Genomic DNA, 11,352 nt, shown 5'->3' on the forward strand with positions numbered 1-11,352 from the left:
AAGTCAGGAAAAGAAATAGAAAAAATAACTGTCAGACTTGAGTGAAATCGTCCTTGGTTTGTGCAATCAGTGTGCAAGGACACAATAGTTATATCCTGCTTTTTTGTAAATGTGTTATCATTTGTTCTCAGAACAATAAGAGGGTTGAGTGTATGCCTACTATAAAGTAGAAAAGATAACCGGCAGTATCGCTTAAAAGATAGTGCTGTAATTTGGGACGTCCTGAGCAAATATGTCAGGATTAAACGTCGCTTTTGTTTGGCGTCAGCTTCACGTATTTTCTTACCAGCCTCCTCGCTCAGTTGATTCCTCATTCATATCATTAGTTAAGGCGGAAAAATTGAAATGATGGTAATTTAGTTAGATTTTAGGAGGAGGACAAAAAGTGAAATATTTTCCGGAAAAATGGAAAACTCTAAGTTTTACACCCATGAATATGACCTGAATAGAGCCACTCGTGTGTGCGACAATCTAAGGACAATCGTAGCACGATTTCAGAGGCTATATGTCGTTAAAAAATATTTTTCTCTCTACTAACTAAACAATATTGAAGAATAATGTGGGCTTCATTGAACAGATCCAACCAATCAAACGACAGCCAAGGAGGGAGATAGAGATCCAGTGCTTACCTGATCCTCCAGGATACCATGACCAAACAACAACCAGAGATTGCATTTTTGCATTTCTGGATGGGGGGTGGGAAGGGAGGTCCACCAAAGCTCCTTCATCAAATTTCATTAAAACTGGTTCAGCCAGTTCCTCACAACAATTTGTGGCAACAGACAGGCGTACAACTTGCTTTAAATATATATGTAAACTGAAATATACCTACAGATAGCATTTTGTTATACCGCGATAAATAAATGGATCACTTGAGTTAAGCGCTCAAAGTATAGATCTACCATCGTCATTACCTTGAATATTTTGTTACTAAATATCAAGCCCCTCAGTGGCACAGCGGTATGTCTGCGGACTTACAACGCTAAAAACCGGGTTCGATATCCGTGATGGGCAGAGCACAGATAGTCCATTGTGTAGCTTAGTAGCTTAATTGCAAACAAACAAACTGAATATCAAAGATGAGAAGTTTTACAAATACGACAAAATGTTATTAAGCAATTACTAATAATATAAGAAAAAGAGCATTTAATTACAAGCATTTGTATTCATGAAAAAAAATATATAAATAATTAAAAACAAGGTTGCTTTTTGAAATAGAAAGTTCACTGTCTCCATCAGTTTAGAATAATATTAAAATGAGAGACCAAATCAAGTCTACTTTTAATACTTATGTTATTTACTTAGACTTCAAAACTACATCAACATGTGAGATGTATGAGATTTACGACTTCATTGTAAAATACAACGAATTATTGTTTTCTTTTATCTCACATGTAAAGTTTATAATGGATGTTGTGAGTTTAGGTATTACGTTTCTTAGAATACCTAAACTCACAACATCCGTGTATAAAATTTACATGTGAGATAAAAGAAAACAATAATTTTGCTTTCTTAGACGTTCAAATAAACGACGAATCCTATTATGAAAAATGGATTCTATTCCTATTTTAATATCTACTTAAACGTGTGAAATGTATGAGATTTCATTAGAAATTTGAATAGTAATGTTTGCTCAATAGTTCAGCCTAATTATTATTTCAAATATCTGGTATTATAATGTTTGGAAACAAACACATATCTTGAAACAGTGTGGCTATATATTAGACGAAGTTGTCAAATGGTGTATGTTGAGGTCATTGACAGCCATATGACAAAGGTCAGTTCTGATTTATCTAACAGTAGTGATAGGTTTATTTTATTTCACATTTTAAATCAAAGGCAGGACAAAGTTTTTTTTGTGTAAATATTTCCACAATTAATTACAGTAAATACACTGACATTCAATATCATAATAATTACATACAGAATATACTAAATGTCTAAAATATTTTGGGAAACACTAATCACTGTATTGGCATCCCCTTCTTCAAAATATACTGTGCCATCTATTATTTTACAACCTTCACAATAGCCTTTGTTAACACTAAAAATATAGGTGTCACATATCCTGGTAGGTTTTAGTTTCTTTTTCTTTTCAAGATGGTCCTTCATTCTTTGTACTGCTGCTACACTGATTTTCATTTCTTTGTAAAGGTCTCTGTTGTTATTAAATCGTTTTCTTCAGAAGAAATTATTAATATCCCCCTCTATTTTGTTTATATATCGATTTGATTATCATGGTATTGATATAATATCTCTTTCTTTTATCACATTCAGAATAGCTGAATCTATGAGCACAGATTATTCACTTTGACACTTACTTGAACACTACAGTTCATAATGAAAATAACTTGAATAATCAGCTTGAATGTCAGTTTATATAAGAAAATCACAGAAAACTTGATTGCATAATTTGTAAGTGAAAAGGTAATTCATGTTATAGACGTATTATTTCAAAATATGTGTGAGGAAATAATCGAAGAATTATATTTAAAAGTCTTTTTTAATGAATGTGTTTTTTTGTGTATTTAGAAAACTAATAGGTTTGGATGTGCATAAAATGAAGTTTCAAAAGATATGGAAATATAATGTCTGGTTTATAAAAACGAAAACCTTATTTGTTTTAACCTTAGGCATAAGAAAGGGTCAAAGCTATAGTTTGTAATTTTGCCATCAGCTTATGCATCAGTAATATGTTGAAATAGCTCACGTCTTTTGTATGTGGGAACACGTGACGACTTTTATATTTCCTAACAAACAGCAGTTTTGACATTAGACAGAGGTACCTCACCTCAAAGTTTTTGCATTTTAAATCTAAAAAAATTTAAATTGTAAAATTTAATCTACCTAGTAACACTTATAGAAACCTTAGCAAAAACATCTACCTATAGTAACAGTATTCTAGAACTTTGGTAACACCATCCACATATAAAATCTTAACCTTATTGTTTTTGACTTAATTTTTAAATTTTGTTCTGTGCATGATACTGCATTAAATTCAAAATTTAATTAGACAAGTTTACTATCAATATATGTTAATGAAAGTAATATTATAATGCATGTTCTAATTTGAAATTTTATGTTATCTAAGTTTTAATTTCTTTTTTTTTCAAAGAAAACATTAAAAAATACTTAATCTGCAATTTTTTGTGTCACGTGATCCACACACTATGAAAAATCTCCACTTTAGCACAATCTGAAACACACACACACACACACTTGCGATGTGTACGAATGTCTAGATGCCAGTTTAGGTCCACATGCCCTTTTGTCACGTAAAATATAAAGTCTTAGAACTGTATTCACTGGGAAACAGACATAAATTTTCCAACCCTTGATGGGTGCCATGCTCAATTTCTATCTTTGCCTTGAGATCTACAGTGTACATGTAGTTAGTTGACACAAGTACACTTGTAGTCATCAGAAAGAGCTAAGTTTACACTATACTCGACCAATGGTTAATTTAAAATTAGTGCACAGTTTTTCTCACAGTATACATGTAACTGCCATTAATATAGTTGTCTGCTTGATCGACTATGGCACTGATGATGGTTTTTTACCTAAAAATGCTATAGTTAGAGAGACAGTTAAATTGTATTGAGGTTTTACTTTTATATTTGAGTAAATTATGTATTATTTTTGTTTTAAAAATCATACCTGACAGGTTTGATGATTTTTACTAGTTTAACTTGTTGTTGCCTGGATTGTGAAAGTGTGAAAACAAGATGGTGTTATTTACATGTGCAAAGCCTTAGTGAAACCTATATCTGCATGTGAGTCACTGTGTAATAATAATAAAGCCACACTGACATGAGTTGACGTATTGCCATAAAAAATAAAAGACAAATAACTGGAAAGGAAAGTTAAAAATATACTATAAGTGAAAAGATTAAGGCATGAAATTATGCATATTAAAAACAAGCTTCAAAATACTTCTACAAAGAGGTAAAAGGTAAGTATGTGTTTCCATTTCTTAATTTTAAACATTTCATTGCACCGTTCATTGATAATAATAGGTAGAATTAGTGATATATTATATGAATTGGAAAATAAATATAAACATTTACCTTAAAAAACGTTTTATATTGATTTAGGAGATTATACAAATGAAATGTGAAAACTGTAAGATAATAAAAAGTATTTTATAATTAATTTAAAAATAACCTTTGAAGTGAACTATTCAGAGTCTAAGTGCAAATAAGTACATTAAATAACGATTTTTTATTATAAATAGTAGAAAAAATAAAAATTAAATATTTTATTTTTTTGCACCTACATATTGTTAGGAATGTTCTTGTCAAATTTTAAACAATTTCATCCACTAGTTTTATTTTTGAAACAAAATATGATGAGACCAATGTTACCTTCTAAGAATATCAGAAGTTGAATGCCAAAGGGTTATTAAAAACATCCGCCTATAAACCTTAGTAACACAATTTGCATATTGTAACAGGCTCTCTGGTATCAAACTATGATATCACCCCTCCCTAGGATTGTGCGCCCTCTGGTTCCACTTCGTGGAACTATGATGTCATCGTCTCTGGTGTCTATGACATCATAATTTCTACCCCTCTCCCTGAAGTCAACACACTTGTGCTGCCCTCTGGCAGAGTACCTGGCAAATTCCCGCTACCAACTGGGAGTTAAAGTATTTACCAATTGTTATCTTATGCATGACATTGTTGTTCTGTCAGATACTATAGTTGTATATGCAAATTTAGTATGTAATGTTGCACATATCTGTATTGAAATACACCACAAATGTATATGCTCACTTCTGTTGTGTATGGACATGAGTGCCAATACACAGTGACCAGAATTTTCAGTCAATAAAGAATGACCATGTTATTGAGATATTTGTCTTTACTAAATTAAGCATCACAGTAATTGTTTTGGACCACACTGATAAAGAAACACGACATGTTTTATTTGATGCTGTTGAATAATATGTTTGGCTTTTTTTAACTGAACTATTTATAAGCAAGTGGTTTTTTCATGAAGGAGCTAATGGCTGCTCTTTGATCTACTTCACACAAGTGCACCCAAGTGCTCCCAATGCTTTGATTATTGTTGGTGAAGGAATTTTTTTAATTAGGCAAAATTCACATATTAATAGATCTTGTGATATTTTTAGGTAAATTTACTCACGATTCCTCGTTTGTTTCAGAATGGAAAAAATACAGCATATGTACTGTGTTACAGTAGTTTGGTTTTAAAATATTTTTGATTTGTAGAATTAAGCTTGTTTTGAGCTTTGTGAATATTATTGAGCTTTCCAAATATTGTTTCTCTACTAGTGTAGTGTAATTGCATTTTTGTGTGGGCTAAATGAGTTCAATGTTTAATTTAGAAGTAAATCTTTTTACCTTGTTTTGCTTATATTATTGGGGAGTTGGCTCAGGGGAAGCAGTCAGTGCTTGTGAAGTAGGTAACTATTCAGCAAGAGATATATCCTATTTTTGAAAGTAGACCTAGGCTTCTGCTGCACAAAACCAAATACTGGTGGGATATTTTATGTACAAGAAGTGACCACTAACTATTTAAAAGGAGTTGCTTTGGTATAAACAAGGATACAGCCAGCAGTAAGGCAGTCTTATATAGTGACCTTAGGAAGCCTATTTGGATCAGATAATCAACAGGTGCTAGGTCAGCTACAGCCCTAGTGGAGTTCATGCATGCACCAGCCCTCGGAAGCTTTCTAAGAAATATTTGGCTTTTACCAGAAAATTACAAGATTCAATATCACTAGCTGAACTTTTGATCTTCCAGAGGATAAATGGAGACATCCTCATTACTGGTATCTGTAACCACACACAGATCAACCTGTCAATATCAGCAGTGATGATCACACTCCTTGAATGGCAAGGTCATCATCACCAGAGGAATGCCATTAAACAACCTGTTTCTTTATTTTCTGTATCTATGATTTGTAAAGAGATATACAAATAACTTAGTGCTTCCAATGAAATGATATAACTCATGATGAGGTATGTCCAAGGTTTGCCCCTTCTGGTATTCATATTCAAATGCATTCGAATACAGTTTTGGGAGTAATCGTACTTGTATTTAAATACTTTGGTAGGGAAAATTAAAGTATTCGTATTCGAATTCATTGGCACTGAATGATTTAGCAAATACTTAATATTGTAAGAGTAATTGCCAACTTTTGTACTTGTCTAATTTCTGGACTGTTATTACTTCATCTGCAGCACCTCAATTTCTCTTTCAATACAGGCTTCATTCCCACGGGAAACTTTCCCTTGGGAACGAAGCCTATATTGAAAGAGAAATATATATGTAATAAGGCATTTGATAGATGAAAACTTTGGTTTTCTATTGGTTATAAACAATATAGTATTGAACGTCAGTGAGAACTATTGACAAATCCTGAAAGAGAGGATGTGACAGGTGGATGTGGCTAGAGGGGTTTGATTATCTATTTTATGGCTATGTAACCAAAAAAAATTGAAGGCTATGAAAATTATGATTTGCCTGAGCGATGATAATATTATGATGAGTAATGTACATTAAATTTCGTATTTCTTAGAGGGGTGGTAAATAAATTAGAGAAGAGCATTTCTTACACTAGAGGAAATTCAGAATTTTTTTAAATATTGCCTTATAAAATCAAAAACTTAAAACTTATATACTATTAAAATATAGATTATTAGCTCGATTTTATGACATATTAATTGATATAACGTAAACAAAAAAGTAGTTTAACTACATTTTTAATGTAACTCACTAAAAAATTGTGACATGAGCAGTAAAGGATGCCTTTTTACCAGAGGCTTAATTTAGGTCACTACTCTTCAACCACCTTAAAACATATTGTATTATATGATTATTAATCAAGTCAAGCCACTTGAGAAAATTTGAGATGGCTACTAAACTGCCTTCATTGGTACATGAACAATTCATATTTCCTACTGCTAGATCTAGTCACATCAAGGCAACGTGTAAATATTGTGTGCAGACTATTTCTACCTCAGGTAAAATAACTTCTAACCTGCTGACACATCTGAAGGTAAGCCTTTTTTATTATTTTTGTTAATATGAACTATATTATATTTAAATTATACAATATAATATAGGTAAACTAAATGTATCATGCTTGTTAAACTATATTTCTTATTATTTTATTAAACTATACTATATTCTATAACTGAGATATTTATTTAATATGAAATATTTTTTATCATTTTTATCATAATCTATATCTTATAGTTAAGATAAATTTCTCATGTTTTGAATTATATTCATCTTGTTTTTATTATTATTATATGTTTTGTTATATACTATATTTTATACTATATAACTGAGATACGTTTTATATTTCTAGCATAATTATGAGGCAGAGTTACAGAAGTCTACATCTGGCTCTAGTATTTCCGCCCAGGTGCAGCAACCTACAATAGCAGCGCACTGTACAGAATCAACTAATTATAAGTCTACATACCCTTGTCAGAAGCAATATCACTAACAAACTCGCCAGTTGTATTGCCAATACACCACAACCCTTCTCAGTGGTTGAGTCAAAACATTTTCATGATCTAAAGGCAGCCATGGATTCTCGATATATACTTCCCAGTTGCAAGCATCTGTCCGCAATGTTGATTGAGAACAAGTTCGATGAAGTCCAACAAAACGTCATCTTTCTTCTGCAACTTGTACCCAATATCTGGAGTAGCAGACAAATGTGCAACTTTCTTGGAGTCACTGATCTTTTTATATTTGACTGGAAAATGTAAATAGTCGTGCTGGCATGTCGGCATTTCAAGGAGCGTCACACATGTGATAAAATTGGAGTTCAATATGATGAAATAATAAATCTCTTTAACATTAACAACAAGTTGTCATATGTGATATGTGATAACGCATCTAATATGATCAAGGCTTTCTGCTTGCCTGGATTTGAAACGCAAATACTACCTAGTGTGAGAGATATTAAACTTCAGATAATGACTCAGAAGATGAACTTTTGGATGAATCTAAATCAACAGAAAATTTATCTGGATTTCTTCCTGAACATAAACCCTGCTTTTCACACATATTGCAGCTTGTGGTCAGGGCATGAAAAAAGCTGGGCCACTGTTGAAAGTAATTTAGAAAGCATCAGCCACCATATCCTACATTCTAAAATCAATGTAAGCAACTGATGTACTTGAGGAAGAGGCAAGAGCTCAGTCGGTAACATCAAAATGATGGAATTAAGAAATTTAGATGATTAAGTCTTTATTGAAGATTCCCCAGGAGACGTTGGATAATCTAGATACTGTTATATCGAAACTTACTTTTCGTGATAGAACTGTGTTTACAGATTTGGTGACAATACTGACACCTTTGAAGACGCAAAAAATTTCACCCAGAAACAGAACATTGTTGCCTCCAGTTATGTAATGTCATGTGTTTATGGGCTGATGACTGAAACTGGCAGCATACAGTCCAGATATAATTTCAATCTTGTCTTTGCACTGAAGAAATCAGTTCATGTCCGACTGACTCAGTATGAGCAACAAAGTGTCTTCTGCTTGGCTACGGCACTGAATTCCAGATTTAAACTTCACTGGTGTTTCACTAGATCTATGGTATATGAAACCAACTGAATGCTCCTGCAGCAAGAAGTCAAGAAACATTCCTCAACAAATATTCCTACAAACGTGGAACCAAAAGAGGACTGTAAATTCCCCCTCCCAAAAGAAGTAAGATCTTTAGTTTATTTGCTACCTCCAATAAACCAGCCACCTTATCTTCACAGAATACAGAGGTCAACGCCTACCTCGTTGGTCCTTGCAGTGCTAAATAAAGTAATCCTTTAGATTATATTAAGATCCATGAAAAACTTTCCTACACTATCTCTACTAGCCAAACACTCTGTTTCTGTTGATCGTTTATTAACATCGGAAGTAAAACCCTCAGACCTGATCGCTGCCGCCTCACTGACAAAACATTTGATAGACTGATGTTTATCAGAACAATGGACATTTATAATATCTATAAGTCTCTTTGAAAACTATGTTTTTATTCAAAAACTTTGTTATTGCATTTTGAAAATAAAAGTATTGAAATGTTATTTGTTAACATTTTTTGTTTCAGTTTCTAAAACGTTTGTTTCATAAAATAAAAGTATTGAAATGTTATTTGTTAACATTTTTTGTTTCAGTTTCTAAAACGTTTGTTTCATAAAATAAAAGTATTGAAATCTTATCGCCTGCTCTTTTATATTACCTGACAAAGTAGTCATGAATACATTCCTAAGTATTCGTATTCGTATATTTAGCATTTTTCCTGTATTCGTTTTAATAAAAATATGAATTATTCGTACTTGTATGCGATTACTGATCTCCAGTACTCACTCTATCCCTGTTCTGGTTCTAACTTTTGAAAAGACGACAAAACTTTAGTAGTGACTTCACCTTTCGTATGTTACATAAAGTTACTTCATAAGCGACTTTACCTATCTTTTACGTGACGACCAGTTTTTGTAATGCAACAATCCTAACTGGAGCTATTCAGTGTTTTTGAGAGTATGCTTATGTGAAAGTGAAAAAGCTATAAGTCCTTGTTCTGGTGTTAAAAAATTTGCTAATTAAGACGTAAAAATCTAAAAAGTGAAATGTAGATTTCTATACATACTTTGTTTTATGGGAGTTATGAGAATAAAACAAAACAAAGGTTCTTACCTGATAAATGGTGTTAAGCTAAGACATAAAGAGATAAAAGGTAAAAGTCGACTTTTATGTTTTAACTCACAAATTCATGAAATCCAAGTATCAAAGTATCTAAAATATTTAACCTTTTGTTTTTTTATAATTGCTTTGTGCTTGGCTTGCGTTTTTACATGCATGTTTTTGATTAAATTTAACTTCCTCTTTTCCCGTTCTATCTTGTTTAATAATGCACATGTATTTATGAACTTGTTATTTCAAAATTCACTTATTAGTTTAATGATGTTATATTCAGAATATCTTACCTAGCTAAATAAAGTATGCGAGATTATTATATTACATTATAAAATCTGTTAGTCCATTTTATATCAAGCACGGTTTTCTGAAACCATGCTCTCTCTTTATTTTCCACTTTCAGTATAGGTATTGTTTGCTTGCTTGTTTTTAGGGCAAAGCCACACTGGGGGAGTCTGCTGTGTTCATCGCAGGGAATCGAACCCCGAATTTTAGCGTTGTAATTCCGTAAGCTTGCTACTGTTCAGTATCTGTAACATTATACAGTTAGCTCTTCACTTAATTTTAAAGTGATTTTACCTTGTTTTAACTTGTTTTAAAGACGACTTCTAAAGTAGTCTGGATTTATGGCACGTGACTAACACGATTGCTTTCAAATAACTTCTTAACCAAGATGTTTAAAAAATCCACACCATAATTCTAATCACTTCATTTCGAAACAAGTGGATATCTAAGCCACCCTAAAAAATTCGCAACACTGCAGGTAGGGGGAGAACAGTGACGTCAACCAGTAGCTACTAAGGAAAGCCTGTAGAACATGTCTTGCTTTTAGTCCTATCTAGTTGTTTTTTGCTATGTTACTGCTGAAAATTAGAGAAACAGATCGTCGTTAAAGAAAATTTGGCCACAATACTTGTTGTTCTTTGTTTTGTGAGTTAAGGTTTTTTGTTTGTTTTGTTTTCTCGAACTTCACTTAAATTCTACATTCCTTTTCTATTTCAAATTTCTTGTTACTAAGACTTATTTGTTAGCTAAGTGCATCGTGCAATACCGTAAAGTCATATGTGTAAAACACTTCAGAATTTCTCGAATAGCCTTATGATCAGCAGTGAAATAAATAGTTTATAGAAACTGAAGAAAGAAAACAATATATATATATATATATATTTCCTTCAGTCCTCTTAAAAACAGTCCGAGGGTGGCCTAGAGGTCAATGTTCCGGACTGTATATCATCACTTCCGAAATGTGGTGCCGTGGTTGCGTTATAAGGGTGACGTTGAAATACAACAATTTGGTCTGACAAGAAAAGCCTGAGAGTTAGCGGTGTTGTCTAAATTTCTTCCCACTAATCTCTCGCTTCAAAATTAAAGACGACTAGAACAGATACCCCTCGTGTAGATTTGCTCATAATTCGACAAAACAATCAAACCTTTTATAAATAGAAAGGAATATGACTTTGAAAAGGTACTAAATGACAGTGTGAAGACATTTATTTGTAATACTGGTTAGGCTCTAATTAGATCGTATAAACACCTGTCTTATTTAAAATATATTCACACACGAGAGAAAATGAAAGTAGCTGTGGTAAAGTGTCAGAGTTATAACGATAATTTGTCCGTTAAAATTCTACCTGTTTGTCTACGCATTCAAATTCTGCTTCGAAAAAAT

At 32.4% G+C, this 11,352-nt stretch overlaps 1 protein-coding gene across 4 annotated transcripts in view; it reads left to right on the top strand.

Moving 5' to 3' along the window:
• The first annotated feature begins 10,458 nt into the window (after nucleotides 1-10,458).
• The window catches only part of LOC106471273, a 13,698-nt gene continuing 12,804 nt past the window's right edge, over nucleotides 10,459-11,352 (top strand). For 2 of the 4 annotated variants that reach the window (XM_022399880.1, XM_022399881.1), the window contains exon 1: nucleotides 10,474-10,613. The gene's annotated coding sequence lies outside the window, so the exon portion shown is untranslated. Of the gene's footprint in view, nucleotides 10,614-11,352 lie in introns of all 4 variants that reach the window. The other 2 variants (XM_013931865.2, XM_022399877.1) reach the window with 2 other exon arrangements.

Source organism: Limulus polyphemus, unplaced genomic scaffold (assembly GCF_000517525.1).
Source record: "Limulus polyphemus unplaced genomic scaffold, Limulus_polyphemus-2.1.2 Scaffold4509, whole genome shotgun sequence".
Taxonomy (NCBI): Eukaryota; Metazoa; Arthropoda; class Merostomata; order Xiphosura; family Limulidae; genus Limulus; species Limulus polyphemus.